The 19,758-nt window shown below is 47.6% G+C and overlaps 1 long non-coding RNA gene and 1 pseudogene across 1 annotated transcript; both read right to left on the bottom strand.

The window, feature by feature from the left end:
• Positions 1-11,139, bottom strand: part of LOC140694615 (trafficking protein particle complex subunit 9-like) — a 50,119-nt pseudogene extending 38,980 nt beyond the window's left edge.
• Positions 11,140-11,267: 128 nt separating this feature from the next.
• LOC140694617 (uncharacterized) lies at positions 11,268-19,448 on the bottom strand. The gene is made up of 5 exons (XR_012070199.1): positions 19,226-19,448; positions 18,062-18,166; positions 15,737-15,869; positions 12,926-13,038; positions 11,268-11,526 (listed from the first exon to the last, which is right to left on the bottom strand). It is a non-coding gene; the product is annotated as an uncharacterized lncRNA (long non-coding RNA).
• Positions 19,449-19,758: the final 310 nt, after the last annotated feature.

The raw sequence follows: 19,758 nt of genomic DNA on the forward strand, positions 1-19,758 counted from the left end.
GGTCTCCCGATTTATTGGCCTGTAATGCACGAACAGAACAAGTCTGGACTTGGAAACACAAAAATACATTGAAAGTACCCATTTGGTATATTAAATGACCTGCTTCCACTCGTCTTCCTGACGTTTTCTTCTCTTGACAACTCCTGCTATGTTTATGAAAACCCTGTCATGTGGACACATTTGCATCTCTAGGCACTACCCTTCCAGGTAAGAACTGATGCCAAGAAGTCAATGGAAGTTGCTAGAATGTATTACCTGGCCAGAAAAGAGCAGAAGTGGTTACTGACTGTTGTTCAGGAGCAGGCTGGGACACCTGACAAGATGTCATAAGTACGGATAGACAGCTGGGCACCAAAGGAGAAGCTTCTAAGCCTCCATGAGGGACTTGTTGGATAGGAAGGAAAACTCCCAGCCTATAGCTCTGATCCCACCACGAGCTTCCTGGGCGAGACTGGACAAGTCACTTAAATTCTCTAGGCCCGTGCTGTCCACCATGGGAGCCACCAGCCACATTCAGGATTATGAAGTTATTCTGTAGCCAGACAGAATTATAAATACACATTTTATTGCAAAGGTTCAGCAAGTATAATATTTAAAAACATTATTGGTTATCTTGCCCTAACGAGTTATTTTTGTATGTCTAGCTTTCTGTGGTTTGCAATGCCTGCAACTAATGATTCCCTTACAGTGAGTAATTTTGAAATTATAAGTTACTGGACACAGTAACCTCATATCACACTTGAAATAAATTGATCCACATAAGCAAGGTGATCTGACTTAGTAGTTATGAGCAGGGGCTCTGGGACCAGCCTGCCTGAGTATAAATTCTCACTCTGCCTCCAGGGGTTTCTGTGTGAATCTTGGAAAAATTATTGCTGTTGTTGTTGTTGTTGTTGTTATTTGTGCCTCTTTTTCCTTCCCTTTTAAATAGCGAGGAATATGTAGACTCTATCTCGTACCGTGTTGCCAGGGTTAAATGAGTAAGCGTCTGTGCTGCCCACTTCCCTGGGTTTCAGCATTCTCCAGGCAATCAGTGCCAAACTCAGAGGCATTCTCCACTGTCTTCGTCAGTCTGGGATGCTGTAACAAATTACCATGGGTCGGGTGGCTTAAACAACCAGCATGGTCCTTAAGTTTTGGAGGCTGAGGTCAATGTATCTGGGAGAGGATAGCCTTCATGGCTCGAAGATGGCTGTCTTCCCACTATCTTCATGGGCCAGAGCAGAGGGAAGCAAGCAATCTGGGACCCTTTATAAGGGCACTAATCCCATTCATGAGGACTCTACTCTCATGACCTCATTTTATCCTAGTAATCACCATCCAAAGGCCCCGCCTCCCAATACCATCACCCTGGGAGATGGGGTTTCGACATATGGGTTTTGAGGGGATGCAAACATTCAGTCCACACATTGGCTAACTCTCCCCAACATGCAATCATCAAACCTGTAGCTAATTTCAAAGTAATGTTTATATCTCTCTGCCCATTTCCATTCCTGCATCCACTAATACTGAAGCCCTGTTATATTTTATTCCTTATTTTTCTGGTAGAGATTTAATTGATTCCTCTACTCCAATGCTCTCCTCACACCAAACAGTCCTCTTAACAGCCCTACCAGGTAGGTCTTCCTTAAAACACTTTCCCACTGAACCTGGTTGTTTTTTAGGTGTAAATGTCAGAATCCTCTCCACACCCCAGCCTAGAACTTTAATCCCTTACACTACCGCTCACTGTGTTATTTTTCTATTACCACTGTAACAAACTTCCATAAGCTTAACAGCTTAAACCAGCACAGATTTATCACCTTATGGCTGTGGAGGTCAGAGATCCAACACAGTTCTCATTGAGCTAAATTCAAGTTACCAGTAGGGTTCCTTCCTTCCAGAGGATCTAGAAGAGAGTATTTCCTTGTTTTTGTTTTTTCTTTCCAGTTTCCAGAGGTCACCCACCTTCCTTAGCTTGTGCCCCATGACTTCTTCCATTTTCATGGCCAGCAGCCTTTATGAACACTGCTCCATGGCTACACCTCCCTCTGATTTTAAACTCAGCTGGGCTATGTCCTCCATTTTAAGGACCCCTGTGATTACATTCGGCCCACCTGGACAATCCAGGCTACTCACCCTATTGTCTCATCTCAGGATCCCCTTCTCCCCTCGCATTCAGGCATTATGTATGTGGCTGTGACACTCACCTTGTGTGACATTTCCTCTCATGAGCAATTTAAGGTTCAAGGCACTTATGAATGACTTTTTGTTTTTCTTCCTTAGTCTTCATTCAGTATGTGTGGTGAGATTATATGAATCCTTTTTATTTGTGGCCCTCCACTAATCTTTAATAATGTACCATGGGTTTAAAAGGCTAATAGACAATTTAGAAGACAGAAATCCTCTAAGATTTTTCTCCAAATATATCTGTCATCCTTTTTGCCATGTACAGTAACATGTCACAGTTGGCCAACATGTGGCGGGGGAGGAACATGATTCTGCCACCACTCTACCCTCATTCACACCAATTTGATGATCGCCTAACCAAGGATCTATGCTCCCCACTTCACTTACTTCCTCCTCCTTTCCATTGACTATCATGTTCCCACTGCTTCCTTCACTCACCACATCAGGAATTCATGACCACATTCTTCTCCAAATAAAATGGATATCTTGCATCTAATGTCTGATAACTGTTCTTATTGTATATGCACACACTGACCTACACATAACCCCACCCATCTCTTTATTTTCCTAGAATCTTCCAGAGGAATCAGTTCCATGATGATGATGATGATACTGACAGTGATGACAGGGGCCTCTCAAGGATTCTGATAAAGAGGGAATCAATAAAGGGAGGGAATCATTGCAAAATTGCCCCAGAAACAGGCTTAAAACTAAATAACTGCTAAAGTGTTTAATGAAATTGACTAATATTTAACTATTTTTAAAACTTTGTAACACTGAATTTAAAATTTTAATGGGAATTTTCATTCACCCCTAACCAAGATTCAACTCTAGCACCAAAATCTAAGGATTTCTATCTTCTAACCAATTGTCCACTAGCCTTTCAAACACGTGATCCTTTAAAAAGGGTAAGCGCTGGTTTGAAAATAATCAGGATTCATATAATCTCACCAGACACAGTGAATGTGGAAAGACCAAGGAAGAAAAACAAAAAGCCATTCATATGCCTTGAAACTTACGTTGCACACAGGAGAAAATGTTAGCCAAGGTGAGTGTCACATCAACATGACGCCTGAGTGGGATGGGGAAGCTGATCTTCCTCATCAGACATTTATGCTGATTTGTTAGATGCCAACACAGTTCCCTCATTGGATTTGCTTCTAATAAGTATGGAAGAGTTTAGGCTCTACTAAGAGCAGACTAAACATTTTCCCCTGCTGTCAGGTCACTGGACTGAATGTCACCACAAGAAGGATATGATTATGTTTCATTGGGAAGTCTTCCTGAGAAGCAACAGGCTTTTCGAGGGCAGAACTGCAGGTCCCCCCATGGAGGGCTGGAGGAGGGCTAGACGGGACACTGGAAATACAGGAGGAGTGAGTTCAGATACTGCTGCTCAGGTCGCCAAAGTCAGCAGTGCTATCTCTAAGGATATGTCATTCTCCCAAAAGTTCCATGAGTGAAGGAGCCTGTGAACACTAAGCAGGTTTTAAGACACAGCAGCTCATAATTTGCATCACAACTCAATTACACTACGTTTTGATATTTGGAAAATAATTAGCCCATTGTTCTTTGAAACTGCAGGAGTAGTAATAGAAATAAAAAAGACTGAGCCATCTTGGAGACAACAATCAATAAACAATTCTAAATCTGCAGGATTCCTTGACAATATGCAAGCAATGAGCTGGATGTGTGCTGCAGATACCTCTTACTACAGGGCTCACTCCTGCAAAGCATAGAACTAGTTTTCTCAGCAGACATAGGGAACCAAGTCAAGATTCCTAATCTTGAGAGGTTTACTATATGGCAGGAAAGATCAGACAAGTACATACAGCCAAATATGAATAAATGTAATCAAATATTATGAAATGTGAATGGAACACAGATGAAAGAGAAATTCCTTTCACCTGGGATCTAGAGAGACTTCTTCAGAAAATGTGGCTTTGGAGATGGCCAAAGACATGGGTGGAATTTTGGCAGAAAAGGATGTAAGGAATTTAAAAACTGATTCTAAGATTCATATAAAAATGCAAAGGATCCCAAATATCCAAAACAACTTTGAACAAGAAAAACAAAGTTGGAAGACTTACACTATCTGATTTTCAGACTTTTTTTAATAAAGCTACAGTAATCAGAAAGTATGGTGTTGGTGTAAAACAGGAAAATAAAATAATGAAACAGAATAGAAAGTTCAGAACTAAACCAACACTTATATAGACAATTGATTCTCAAAAAGGATGCAGTGGAGAAAAGGATCTTTTCAACAAGTAGTGCTGGAATTGTTAGATAGTGATATGCAAAAAACAAAAATGGACTTTGATCCACACTTCACAAAATATACAATAATTAACTCAAAGTGGATCATAGATCTTAATAGGAAATCTTAAACTATGAAACAGCTAGGAGAAAAAGCATAGGGTTAAGCTTTATGACCTTGGGTTTGGCAAATATTTCTTTGCTATGACACCGGAAGTATAATCTATTTTAAAAATTAACTGATAGAGTGAACTTTACAAAAATGAAGACTCTTCAAAGCTCTTCTAAGCACTGTGAAGCAAATGAAAAGACAAGCCATAGACAGAAGCTATTTGCAGATCATATATCTGGTAAGTGTCTCTCTTTGTGTCTGATCCAGAATAAAAAGATTTCAAAACTCAATAATAATGCAAACACCTGAATGAATGAATGAGGCCAGAAAACACACTTCAGTTAAGATATCCAGATGGATAATAAGCATATGAAAAGATGCTGATTAAAGATGCCATTAGTCATTAGAGAAATGTTTTTAAAAACCACAGTGAGATACTACTACACATACCTACTAGAATGTATACGATTAGAAAGACCGACCTTACAAAGTGCTGGCAAGGAAATAGAGCAACCAGAACTGATACACACCACGAGGAATTTACAGTAGCACAACCATTTTGGAAAACTGTTTAACAGTTTCTTTTAAAAAGGTAAACACCTATCTACCACATAACCCAGACATTCCTCATCTGATGCTTTAGAAAAGAAAAGCATATGTCCATACAAAGACTTGTAACCAAATATTCACTACAATATCATTTATAATAGCTCAAGTTATAAATAACCCATGCATCCATCAAGAAGTAAATGGAGAAACAAAGGATGGTCTATCCAAACACTGCTCACAATAAACTATTCAGGAAAAACTCAGAACTAAGCAATACTCTGCTAAAAGAAAAATAAGCTATTAATACAGCAACACAGATGACTCTCAAAATAATTACACTAAATGAAAGAAGTCAGACAACATAGAGTAGATACTGCATGAATCCATTCATACAATGATCTTGAAAATGCAATCCACTATGTTGTGATAGAAACCAGATCAATGGTTTCCAGGGGAATAGATGGGGAGCGAGGGAGGGACAACAAAATGCAGGAGAAGAGTTTTGTGGGTGATGGGTATGTTCACTGTCTTGAATATGGTCATGGTTTCTTGGTGATATACTTATGTTAAAACATATTAAGTTGTACACTTTAAATGTGTGAAAATTATTTTGCCAAGTATACCTCAAAGCTGTCTTTAGAAAAAAGGCACTTCTGTCCTGACACAACTCAGGGCCTGATTGGAGTGAGATGATCAGTCCCTCACCCTGTCTGCCTAACGGGAAGGTAGAAAACCTCTCACGGAAGATAAGATATGGATTTTTCATTTGCAATGTCTGCCATGTAATAAAGAATTTCTAGACATGCAACATGTCAAGACTATATGATAGATAAAATGAGAATAAGGAACGTTAGACAATGGATACAAACCCCCAGGTGATGTAAGCATCAGAGTTACCAATAGAGGCTATAAAATACTTTTAATATATTCAAGAAAATAAGGAAATGATGGGAGAATAGATAACAGGGTCAAGACTTTCCCCAGAGAAATATAATGGAATGTATTTTTAAGAAAAATCAAACAGATACTCTAGAACTGAAGCTTTCAGCTCTGGAAACAGGTAAACAGAGCTAATTAGGATCCCTTTGAAGTAAAACTTTCAGTAATGCCGGATAAAATACAACAACAAAAGTAACACAGAGCTTACTGTGGAGAGAGAAGTTCCCAGGTGACAATACAAAGAGGACACTTAACGCCAAAATGGTAATCTTGTGAGCTGATGCCACCGCACCCTGGAGGGAAGGGGTTTTCATCTGCACATAAATAGGGATACAATGTCCATTTAGGGAAAAGGGTCCATACCAGATGTAGAAGAGTCTTCCTTTATAGAAACCTCTGCATAAGACGTATTGGAAGACTTGCCTCTTCACTGAAAGGGAGACTCAAAGTTCTCCACATGTGCACACAGGAAAGGGGTGAAACAACCGGTTCTCTAGGGAAAAACAAAGTCTCCCTTAAAAAAATCTAATCTCCACGCCCCTGCTTTATATGAATGTGGAATCCAAATTGATACTCCACTTAAGATTCCGGAATTCCCTAACCAAAAAATACAATAGTTCAAGGTTGATCATATCACCTGGAGCCTTAGGATAAGCAACACAAAATTGTTCTCTAGGGAAACTTTAAAAACCAGGATGTAAGGCACAATCATAGGAAAAAAATTGTACTCACTATAGAGAAACTCCCACAACTCTACACGCACACAGACACACAACTAAAACCAGAAGGAAATAAGTGCCACAGGGAAGAAAGAGCTAACTGTAAAACACAGGATGATTAATATTCCAGAGCCTAAAATTATGACAAAATATAAGAGAGAGCATAAAATAAGTATGACTGAATCATTAAAAGATAAAATGAATCTTATATAGCGTAATGAACAATCAGGACATCATGAAAAAGAAAACAGATCAATTTTTTAGAGAACTAAACAGAACTTATGGAAACAAAATACAGATATCATTTGGTATATAAAATTCAATGTATGGGTTAAGTAAATTTTAATCTTCAATATCTAGGGTGTTCATTAAAATTCAACAGAAATCTCTAAAGTAATTGTTTAAAAAGAGAATAAAAATAAAGGAGTCAAAATGAAGAATGCAAAATAGGCCGGTCACTATTCTAAGTTCTTCATCTATTTTATCACTTACTGCTCACAGTCTTTGAGGTGGATAGTGCCACTTTTTGTATACGAAGAAAGTGAGTCTCAAACGGATTACATATCCTGGTTACATGGTTAGCAAGGGAGGGAACCAAGCCCGGATAGGCTGTCTCTAGACGCCATGCTCTTAACCATGACTGCAAGGTATATAACAGGCAGGAGAAAAGCAGAGCAAAGCAAATAGAAGTCACAAAACAAGATGCCAGAAATAAAACATCATCACTAATCACAATGTATTTAGATGAAATAAATAATGAGTTAAAAGATTTACAGATTTCATTTGTTTAACTGAGACAAAGCAAAATTAAAACTTAAAACTGGTTGAAAGCTTAGAAGAATAACAGAAAGAGGTCAAAAGTTAGAGCCAGAAAAAGAGACACCTGAGAAATACTAATCAATGGAAATGTTATCACTCAAGCCTCCCTCAGGTTCATAGGTACCTGAAACCCACCTTGGCCTGACACTTACCAGCTCTGTGCCTGAGCGAGACATTCAATCCCCCGGAATCTTCGTTCACTCACCTGTGAATGTAAGGAACGATCCCTCCTTCCATCCGGCCAATTTGTATTGACTGCTGTGCCACGGGTACTGCTCAAGCCACCTGAGGTCCGTCAGTGAACAAATAAGGATCCTTGTCCCTGTAGGACTGAGGAAGAGCAGAACATAAACTACAGTCGTGACAGTCATGTGAAATATATGGTATTATAGAGGGTGATAGAAATAATATGATCCGGGAGAGGGGGTTTCTGGGGCAGAGACAAGGGGAAGGCAGTTTCCAGTTTAAAATGAGATGGCCAGAGCTGGCCTCACTGAGGACCTTGAGAAGGGGGTGCTAGTTGCTGAGCTCCCTCTAACACAGCACCGCACGCTGGGTGACGTGAACCACAGAGGCTCACGGTCTCACAGCCCTGGGGGCGGGGAGTCTGCAGGCAGGGTGTCAGCAGGGCTGGTTCCTCCTGAGGGCTGGGAGGGAGAGGCTGGTCCAGGCCTCTCTCCTTGGCTTGGAGACGACCGTCTTCTCTCCACATCTCAACCCGTCAACTCCCATGTACACGTGTCTCTGTGTCCACATTGCCCCTTTTTATCAGGACACAAGTCATACTGGATTAAGGCCCACCCTAATGACCTCTTCTTAACCAATGACATCTGCAACAACCCTATTACCAAACGGGGTCATGCTCTGTAGTCCTGGCGGTTAGGACTTCAGCATATGAGTTGGACAGAGACCGACCAGGGCAACAGGCCTGTGGGTGCATGTCTGATGTCCCCAAGGGCCAGCAGGGAGGCCAGTGTGGCTGGAGCGGAGTGAGCCAGGGAGAAAACCGGAGATGAGCTCAGCTTGGGGAGGGGGAGGAAAGCTGTAAGGTCACCATAAGGACTCTCGCTTCTTCACTGAGTGAAATGAGAAGCCATTGCAGGATTTTGAGCAGAGAAGATCACACCCAGGGTCTCAATCATGCCTGACTTAGGCGATGAGGATGAAAATATTTAGGCTTTTGAGCTGATAATAGTTAGACTACATGTTGGACTTTGAGTTGATGGTATAGTAAATGAGACTCTGGAGGGTGCTGGGATGACGTGGGTGCATATTGCATGTGGGATGGACAAGAACCAGTGGGGCCAAAGGGAAGAACTTGGTAGAATAATGGCCCCCAATATGTCCACGGTCTGATCCCTAGAATTCCCTGGGAATATGTCACAGTGCATGGCAAAAGGGACTCTGCAGGTGTGACTGTCAAGGACCTTGGGATAGCAGATCACTGTGGGAAAGCAAACGTCATCACGGAGGTCCTTAGTGGAGAGAGGCACATTGGTCAGAGACAGACATGTGAAGTGGCAGCAGAAGTCACAGTGACACAGGGCCCTGGGCCAAGGAGTGTGAGCACCTCTGCAAGCTGGGAAAGGTAGGAAGATGAATCCCTCCCAAGAGCCTCGGTGTGGAGCGCAGCCTTGGCCACATGTTGGTTTTAGCCCACTGACATTGACTTTGCACTTCTGCACCCTAGAACAGTGAGACAATGGATGTGTGTTACTTTAAGACACTGAGTCTGTGGTTCTTTGTTACAACAGCAATAGGAAAGGAACCCAGGAACCAACATGAACATGAACCACAGGCTGCCTGCTGTGCTGGCAGGAAGTCCTTTGTCTCTGATCCTGGGGGAGTGTCCTGTCTTCTGGCAGCATCCACAAACTACCTCATGCGAACTTGGCAGCTTGCAGGTGGTCAAATCTTAACCCTGCACAGTTCTTGATATTTAGTTAATAAAAAAGATGGTGTCATCATGGGTATTTTATCATCTTTTAAGTACACTTCAGTCTTCTAAATGAGAGACTGTGTAAATAGTTTTCAATCTTAATAATAAATAACTGTGGTTTTATTTGGTTACTTAAATTATGAATAATAATATTCACATTAGTAAAATTTATTAAAATCAACATTCTTCAATGAAAATATCAAGTTTCTTTTTGCATGAACATGTATTAACTACAAGAAATGTTCCATGCTTTGTTCTACGATTTAGAGTTAGAGTCTTAAAGAATAATAATTTCCTCAAAAGATATTATGGCGAGGGGATTTCTTTTGGTGTTACAGTTCCTACATAAAATCTGGTGCATGGCTCAGGCCACTGGGAACCTAGAGATGATCAAAATAAGGAGGCATTATAAACACAGAACAATTTTTAAAGGAATTAAAAAACTGGATGTGTGAAAACAAAGAATCAGAGTATATTCTGGTGAAATAAAACTATTTTTCAGCTTAAGCAAGACACTGGGTGAATAAATCTAAAAAGAAAAAAACACCCAGAGATTAGCAGCGAGTCATGCATGCAGTGTGACTGATCAAAAGCAAGTTGTTTCCAAACAGGTGTGCAGGCTTGATGCCTTCATGAATCAAGTCTGTGTGGCACCAGGCCACCTCGAATACATGTTGACGAGGTATGTATAAGCCCTTCAACATCCCAGCTCAAAGCCCACACACGAGCCACACGACCATCACCTACACGTCTGCAAAACACACATCATGGTGAAAAGCACTTTTCTTGCTCAGTAGCCGGTGGCAGAGCACTGTGAGCAGACAGAGATACAGGGACACAGGGACACAGAGGCACCTCCCCTCACTCAGCTGATAAACTTCCGTGCATTCCTGCGGACAGGACTGTCATAAAATGCACCATGCATTGATCCTCCTCCTAGGAAAGAAATGACAGGGTTGTCCTCAGGTTTGAGCAAGAGTGGCCAGGAGATCTCAGAAGAGCTGTTTCAGCACAACCAACAGAAACGATGGCCACCGTGACCACGAGACACGTCCCCTGCCATCTCGGTAGGCACTTGGGCTCCTGACAAAAGCTGGGCTCAGTAAAGGGTTGAGTAGAAGGCACAGACCTGAGGGATGCCCCAGCAATAGGCAGGAGGTAGGGCCTGGTTTATACTGCTCTGGGTGTATCCCATCCTCATCCGAATACGAAATCAGAAATTTGCAAAACAGCAGAGCTGGGATGGATCACCTACTCCAGACTCCTCTCCTTACAGTTAAAAGGGTGGCAGCCCTGAGAGGCAAAGCAACGTGCTAAAGGCAGAGCGTGGAAGTGGCACCGTGCCAACCCCCGTTCAAGGCCGCTAACAATGAGTATGGGGCCAAGGTCTCCAACTAGGAGAATGAGACAGTGTAAATACTTTGTTCCCCCCAAAACCCCAAATGTTTTTTAAAGGCACAAAAACTCACCTTAACCAGCTCTCTTCTGAAGGGGCTCTCTTCTGTCTCCGTCTTTCTGTCTGTCTCCATTTCTCTCTCTCAGACACAAACACATACAATTTTGTGAAAGGGGAATTCCTGCCATACAAAGACAGACTTCACATCTTCAGAAAGACACTTGACAAAGCACGTTTCTCAATTCAAGTCTTTGTGTGAGGTCTGAGCAACTGGCTTATCTTCTAGAACAATTGGTGGGTCCAAAAACAGGAGATCATCTTCCCCAAAGGAAGAGTTCTGGTCCGTGTTGATGAAGTTGGGGATGTCACATTTCATTAGCCTGTTCGGCTCCTCCTCTGGCCACCTGCTGCATCTGATGGCTTCCTGGAGCTGAATATCACTGTCAAGGGCAATGGTTGAGATACCAGCTTTGGCCTTGCCCAAGTGGTCCACTTCAATGACGTAGCAGTGAAAGAGGGACCTAGATTCGTCATTGCGCTGCCAGAGAACACCTTGGGCACCAGCGGCCTTCCAAAGTCTGACACAAAGCTGTTCAGTCTGAATCTCTTCTTGGGAGACTCTGCATTGCTATAAAGAAAACCAAAATAAAAGATCGCTCACACTCTAGCTCAGTGACCTGAAGAATCATAGTTTTTGCCATCTACTGAGTGCAAGTCCCTGCACAGAGCACGCTTACAAGCACTGGAAGTGAGAGACATCACTTCTGAACACATACAATTAAACCCAAGGCAAAAGTCTCAAGTGAGGGCCCTTGGACCATCCTGAAAAGACATCTTTCCCTGAGAATCTTCAATATTGCTGTACCGCACAACACTGTTTCTCAATGGGACACTCAGATCATCTTCATCAGAATTAGTTAAAGTGCCTCTTAAAATGCAGAATTCTGGGGTACAGACACTCAGCGTCTCCAGAGGTAGGGACCGGTAGTCTGTATTTTCAGAGCCAGCAAGATCACTAAACACGCTCACGTTTAACACCGCCGTCTACATCGGGTCACCTGAGCATCGACAGTGCTGTCTCACGGGGTGGGGGGGTGTCATGTGTGTCAGGGTGCTGATCTACCCACGAGACTCCCCTGATTCTCAGAACTGACAGTGCAGCCCCATTGGGCAAGAAATGCCACCACTTCACAATGCATACGCAGGGCGCCTGACTGACAGATACCATCAGTGATAGGAGAGGGGACAAAACTCAGGTCCCTGATCCCTTGTTTCACTTACTATGGGACAAATGATCAATTCAAGGGTAATAAATCAGTGAATGAGTGAATAACATGACTCTCGTTAGTCCCACGAGTGCCTGAAGAGGGAGCCTGGGCACACTGAGAACCATAACAGCCCATCTACTTAATTGCCATCCTTCCCAGATTTGTGTAAAGGTTACTTCCACCCAGGCAGTGACTCCTGATGGGCAAGAATCATGTCTGAACACACTCTCAAATCCAGAACAGAACCTGACAACAATTAGGCTCTGGAGTCTGTGTTTAGCGAGTGTGGAATCTCAGTGATTCCAGCTCTTACACCTTGCCTTCCCATCCCACCCCTCACGATATGGCCCTTATGACCAGTTCTCCCAGGGCTGGGGCCACGGAACCCATTTACAGGACTGGAACAATCTGATCATGTAAACCACCCCCCAGAATATCATCAAGAGTCACCTGCATTTCAGGGATCAGTAATCCCAGAAGCTTTGCAGTTCAGGCAGCTGAGGGATTTTTTATATCAGCTCTGTCTTCTACTGTGACTGCCTGGGTGACATCAGACAAGGAAGTCTCAAAAGCCTGAGCTTTTTCTTTCAGGAATAATCTACTTAACAAATCTCATTGACCATTTAACAAATGTGATGTGAAGATCAATGATTTACACAGGAGTACAACATTCACTAGGTCATGGATTTTGAATCCGAGGAAAATCATTTGAGAAAGATTGACAGAATTTAGCTTTAATGCAAATTTAAGTATTGTTACCATTCAGTAAATCATCTTCTTCCCCTACTTATCACTTCACCCAAGTTTAAAAGATGTTTGAGAACAGGGATGAGTGTGCCAGCAATCTGTGACCCAATAACCTAAAATGTCACCTAGGAAAAAGAGGGGAGAAACACATTTTTAAAAAGTATGGTGAGGACAGTGGGGCCATCCCCCAACTCCACACTAAGAACCTCTGAGTAATAGCTTTCCTGCCTACCTTGGGCATCAGCTGATGTGAAAACCCACCTAGAAACCACACTGTCCAGCAGCTCTTCCGTAACACAGGCTACACTTTCTCAGGGTTAAGAATTGGGTCAAGTAACCCCTTCGCTGAAGAATAAAGACAAAGGAGAACAAGAGAGTTCTTCCCCTCCCCAGAGGAGAGCCCAGACCTTGGGCTGCATGCACTGCACCCACCTCCCAGGAGAAGGATAAACTGGAGAAGGACGTCCTGCGAAACTAGGGCAGCAAAGGTAGAGATGGGAACAAATAGACCAGCTGGCCTGGGACAGCACCCTCCGTCGCTGCCTTGGTGGCTGCCTCCGCCCCCTCAGCACATCCTGCCCACCTCCGGTGGCTAAGCTGTCAGGGAAACCGTGCTTTGCGACCTGGGGCAACAGAGGCTGCCCCCAGGCCAAGCTGCTGGGGAGATGGGAGCTAAACCACTAGCTCCCAAGTGGCAGGCTCCATACCCTCGCCATCACCCCGCCGCCCCCGCAACTTAACGCACCCCCGGGGCAATATGACCCTGAGAAGGGTGACCTGGGAACGAGGGGCAGCAGAGGCCGCCCCCACGTCAGGCCTCCAGAGAGAAGGGAGCTTATCCTCCAGCTCGCAATAGGCAGCACCCCTCTCCTCTCCACCCCCTGATCTCACTGCGCCCACCTCCCAGGAGAAACCTGACCTGGTGTGTTGTGTCAGGCGAATCTTGGGCGGGAGAGGCCGTCCCCAGGCCAGGTCAGGGGAAAGGAGAAGAGGCCCCATTAGGCGGGGCAGCCGGCAGTCGCAGCTGCCTCTGCCCCTCGACCTCATCGCGTCCACCTCCCAGGAGCAAGCTGACCTAGAGACGGGCATCCGGCTTCTTGGGCAGCAGAGGACGCCCCCAGGATTGGCCGTAGGGAAGAGGGGAGCTAATTGACAAGCTCCGCGCTGCAGGTCCTCTACCCCCGCCGTCGCCACCCTCGCACCTTAAAGGCACCGCCCAGGGCGCCCCTACCCAGCAGGCTGAATGGGACAGGTGTGTCTGCTGATCTGGGGCAGGAGAGGCCACTCCCACACCAGGCCATCGGGGAGACGGGAGCCAATCCACCAACTCCCCAAGGCATCCCCATCCCCCCGCATCAGCCACCGCTCCTGCCCCCTGACCTCACGGTGGCCTCCTCTAGGGAGCAGGCTGACCTGGAGATGGACGTCCGGCGAACTTGGGGCAACAGGGACCGCCCCCAGGGCAAACCATGAGGGGAAATGGGAGCAAATGGACCGGCTTCATGGGAAAACCCGCCGCTGCTGCCACCACCCACAAAGTACCACGCCCGCCTCCCGGGGTCAGGCTGACTAGGATACACGTGTCCCGTAACCCAGGGCAACAGAGACCGCCCCCAGGACAAGCCGCGGGGAAGATGGGAGCAAATGGGCCCGCTTCCCCGCTGCAGGCCCCCGATCCCCGCCACCCCTGCACCCTGACTACCCTGCCTCCCGCCCCCAGTTGGCTAAGTGGGACAGGGGTGTCCCGGAACCTGGGGCAGCAGAGGCCGCCTGCAGGCAACACGGTGCAGACATGGAGCTAATCCACAAGCTACCCCGGGGCAGCCTCCCTATCCCCGCAGCCACCACCTTACCAGCTCCCTGACCGCACCGCACCCATCTCCCAGGAGCAAGCTCACCTGGAGTCGGACCTCAGGCAAATCTCCGGCGGCAGAGGTCGCCCCCAGGCCAGGCCGCGAGGGAGAGAAGAAATGGAGCAGAGCTCCCTGGAACGGCCCCCCTCCCCCTGGCGCCGCCGCCGCCGCCGCCTCCCAGGAGCAAGCACACCTGGAGGCCGGCGTCCCGCCTCTAGGGCAGCGGAGGCCGCTCCTAGACTCCACCGCGGGGGAGAGCGGAGCGAATTGACCGGCTCCCCCGCGGCAGGCCCCCTACCAACGTGGGCCCCGCACCTTAACGACACCGCCTCCACTCCCCACTCAGCAAGCTGAGTGGGACAGGTGTGTCCGGCGACCTGGGGCAGCAGAGGCCGCTCCCAGGCCCGGCAGCCGGGACAAGGCAGCTATTCCACCAGTTCGCCTGGGGCAGCCGCGCTCCGCCCCTCTGCCGCTGCCGCCGCCCGCTGACTTAACCGCCCCACCTCCCAGGAGCAAGCTTACTCGGAGTCCAACATCTGGCGAATCTCCGGCGGCCAAGGCCCCCCGCCCCAGTCCAGGCTGCAGGGAAGAGAAGAAATCGACCGGCTTGCCCGGGCAGCCTCCCACCTGCCGCCGCCGCCGCCGCCGCCGCCCCAAACCATTGCACTAGCCTCCCGGGGTCAGGCTGACTGCGAGGATGTGCACTTGCCTTCTGATCCTGGCTACGTGCCTGAGCACCTCCCTGCACCTCTACACTCCCTGTACCTCTGCACCCCTGCCACTCTCTGCACTTCTGCACTGCCTGCACCCCCGCATCCCCTGAACTGCCTGCACCCTCCACAGCCCCTGCACCCCTGCCACCACTTACACCTTTGCACTGCGTACACTCCTGCACCCCTGCATGTCCCACACACCACCTCTTGGGCCTGTGGCAGAGTCTCTGCTGTTAGACCAATGCACAGGGACTCACTCTTTGCCAGTATATGATGCATCAGTGGACGTCTGAGGTTGGCTGCAGGAAGGTACATGTTCCCGGTCACTAGCCTGGGCCACTAGGGTGATCTCTGGGAGGTCACCCAGGACGGGCTCAGAGATGCTGTTCTCTGGGAAGAGAGGAGTTGAAACTGCTCTTGAGGGCAGAGCTGTGCTCAGCAGGTGGTCCACGCTTCATGTTTTACACAGGGCTTCGGAGAAGTGAAACGGATCCGGCCAAGTAAGACCAGCCTGCTGTGCGCCCACCTCAGTCCTGGGCTCTGAGGCAGACCGACTGGCTCCCACCCTCAGGACCCAGTTTGGGCACCTGAATGTTCCCTTGGAGGCATCCTGTCAGTTCTCAGGAAGAAGTCTGGCTGCTTCCACCCCATGGCCCTCCCTCCCACTGTGCTAGCCTCAGGAAGGTTCCTTATTTGGGGAAGAAGGCAGCCCACCCCCTACCCCACCCCTCACCTTTCTCTAACCCAGGCTGGTGCTTTCTTTGCCCTTCAGAGTCTGGAAAGCCTTTCCCCTTCAGTTATGTCCCTTCTGAGATGGACTTGCTTCCACGCAATTCTAGGCGAGGATGCACCATGGAATGCATTGGGTAAGAGAACCAAAATAAATAGTTTCTTCTGTGAGGATTTCTGTTTATCTACTGAGGCTGGGCTGTGTGTAGTTTGCTACAGCTATTCGTGCGAGGGGCTAAAGCCGCCTGTGTGTCCTTGTTTTCATCTCCCCGCTGTCTTTGGGTTTTCCCTAGACACTCCTGAGACATTTACTTCTTTTAATTTTATTCCTGTTATTACACAGGGGCCCTACTGACATGGAGGTAAGGTGTTGGGGGAGCGGGACAGATTAGGGCATCTGTAGTCCTGTGATTAGTTCTCATTGAGCCTGTGCCCTGAGCTGTGACCTCCACAAGTATGTCTCCCTCCCCCACCCCAATTTGGGTGACACAGATGGTATTTCCCTTCTCCCAGGTAGGTTAGGCTCTGTAAAATAACTTCTCATTAAAAAACAAAACAAAACAAAACACAACCCCCCACAATTGAAGAGAATGTTCTGGGTGTATTTCAATAGAGCTATTTTTTTCCTTTCCTGGCAGAAAGCATGAGGAGTTTTCCTATGATCTTCACTCTGAGAACAGGGTACGGTCCTGGAAGTAAAATGCATGAAAAAGAGCAGGGGGATCCTCTGACTGGCCCCCTGGAGTTGTCACACTCAGACTTCCCCACGCTGAGCCTCCAGCTGGCCTCAGGGACCTGCTAAATCTGCCTGCCCCCGGGGATCTTACAAAAGCGGGTTCTGCCCTGGGAACTGTGACTCTCCAAGCCTGCCCGGCTGCCTCTCTGGGTTGGGAGAAGCTTTCCCCCTCAGTTTTCTTGTGGATCTAAGAAGACCAGTGGGTTTTCAGCTCCCTCAGCTCTGGTATTGTTTTCAGGACAGAAGGAGCAACTTCTGAGCTCCTCACAAGCTGGACCAGAGGCTGGAAGCCTCCCCTCCTCTGCCTCCATGCAGACAATCAGTGGCTGTGGTTCTAGCCGAGTTTCTGAAGATGTGGATTTAAACACACACATCCCAGCCCCCACAGGAGCACACAGTCCCATAAATCCCTACAACTTCCACTGGTAACTACGGAGCTGATGAGGACACGGCTTTCGGGACTGCAGTGGCCTGACTGCATGACTTGCTCCGTGGACAATTTACGTGCTTGTTCTGGGCCTTGTCTGAAGTGGCTTGCTTACTATACCTGGTACATGGGAAATATAAAATAAGTACTAGAACCTCCACTTCTCTCTCTTGGGCCTTCCGACCTAAAAAGTAATAAGTGAACTCAGACGGCCTAGTCACCTCAATGAGGTCAGACCAGCCTGGCTCTCCTGAGTGATGGGCACTGACTTGCACGTTTACTCGGAACAGTAGGGGAACTGCCTTCCTCTAACTGGGCCTCTCCCCACGCCAGGCACGCTCTCAGCTGAGACGGGGCCAACTCCCCCATTGAGGTGTGTGCTGGTGGCTTCAGTGTGACCTGGCCCTGCCAGGACATGAACCTGCAGTGAGGTGGAGTGTCAGGAGCGGGGGTCCCTGCTGGAGCAGCAGGGGGCCCGGTAACACCCTGCCCAGCCTGGTGCCTGGGGCTCCCCAACATCTCCTACGGCCTCCGGGTCGGCTCTGGTCCGGGCCACTCCATGCACCCTCCCAGTATCTTTTCATTAAGTCCCTTTTTTGCTTTTATCAGCCAGAGGTGGCTTCTGTTGCTTGTTCAGTGAAACAGTGCATCAGGAAACCAGACTACTTCTAAGATCAGTAAAATACCAACCTCGGTCAGCTCGCCGGGCAGACCGTGCAGCACAAAGGCCTGCACAGGGCTGTGCGAACGGCTTACGTGAAGGGTCCTCATCATCTGTCTTCAGAGATACAGAAGCTGGTAGTTCAGGTAAAACCACAGGGAGGGATTGAGGAATCCAAAGCTGGTTGGTTTCAAAGACTAACCGGTCGGACCAGACCCCTGAGCTGTGGTCAGAAGCCTGGCTCAGTGTCACGCAGACTCAGCACCCTAAGTGTCCGGTGGGGCTGGTGCTGTTCCCTTTACAGGCTCTCGTTGGGGATTCACTGTAGCCCCTTACACTCAGCAGGGAATCCAGCCCTCTTAGCCCCCACCCTGAGTGTTCCATGACACAAATCTCGGGAGTGTTTAATTTTCATCTTTGTTTAGGAGGATGAAGGTGGGGCAAGAGGAGACATAAATTCAAACTTAGTGACACCAAGTCACAGCCAGTACCTCCTCCTCGGAGAGCTATGTGCTCCCACAGTGGTGGCTGGGGGGCTGGGCAGAGCCCCTCCACTGGTCACAGTGGGACTCACTCCTCTGGCTGCAACTGATGGGTTGGACAACCAATCCAGAGGGGACAGAGCATCTTTCCCGGGAATTTGGAACTGACATACAGAAATTAATTTCACTCATCTGGGGATTGGGAGGAGGGTGGGAATCTAATGAAACCAGAGCAGGAGGGAAAGTTACAAGTGAATGAGAGAGAGACAAAGAGACTGAGCTTGTGAGAGCAAATAGTGGGAAGGAAGGAAAACAATTGGGACAGAGGAATTCCAGCCCCTGGCTGTCTAGTGTGTCCCAGCCCATCAACGAACCTGCGGGATGGTTAACATCATTCCAGTTTTGCAGATTAGGAAACAGGCTGAAAGACACGGGGGTTGGCTTCGGGTGCACAGTTAATTTAAGTGCCACTGGACCCCTCACTTCCCGCTGCCTGAAGGCACCATGATCCTCACATGGACCCTGCTGTGCTGACAGCCCAGCACCCTGATCAAAGGGACCCTGCGGGAGTGGGAACCTCTCTGAGTGTGGAGAGTTCCCTGCACCGAGATTCCATGCATCAGCAGGCTCCCGCTCACCCCAGGTTAACGTCTCCCCAGCTGTGCAGTCTCCCGACCCGCTTCCCTCCCTGCCAGGCACCCCCGGTCTTACCACCGAGTGTACAGCAGGAATTCAGGCACAGGGATGCCCAAAGCAACACGAGCCCACCGGCTGTACAAACAGCAGACTCCCAGCCCCACCTGGGCTCCATGGGGATAGTAGGTGTCCTCAACTTTCATGTATCTAAGGCTAACTGTTTCTTCAGCTGGAGGCTATAGAGAAAAATATAAGGCCCAAAACATGGTTCAGTGAGGAATTCCTCCAAGGACCAGACTCCAGAGTCTACAACCAGTTGTGCTGTCCCTCCTACCCCCTGACTTTGGGTGAGGTGGATTATTGATCAGCACAATTGCCGGTGGCCCAGCTCCTGGGCTTAGCTGCCCAGAGGGGGATGGGGGAATGGGTAAGGCCAGGGCACTCAGGAAGAGCACAGAGGCCCTGCCCTCACACCTCCGCACTTGTAAACCGTTCCCCAAACCTCAAGGCATCGGACAGAGTGCAGCCACCACAATAATGAGATGCTCCCATCTCTTCACTCACTCCTGTCGGTTCACTTACGTGCTGAGCATCCACTGGGTCACAGG

The sequence above is a fragment of the Vicugna pacos genome, unplaced genomic scaffold (assembly GCF_048564905.1).
Source record: "Vicugna pacos unplaced genomic scaffold, VicPac4 scaffold_66, whole genome shotgun sequence".
NCBI classification, from domain to species: Eukaryota; Metazoa; Chordata; class Mammalia; order Artiodactyla; family Camelidae; genus Vicugna; species Vicugna pacos.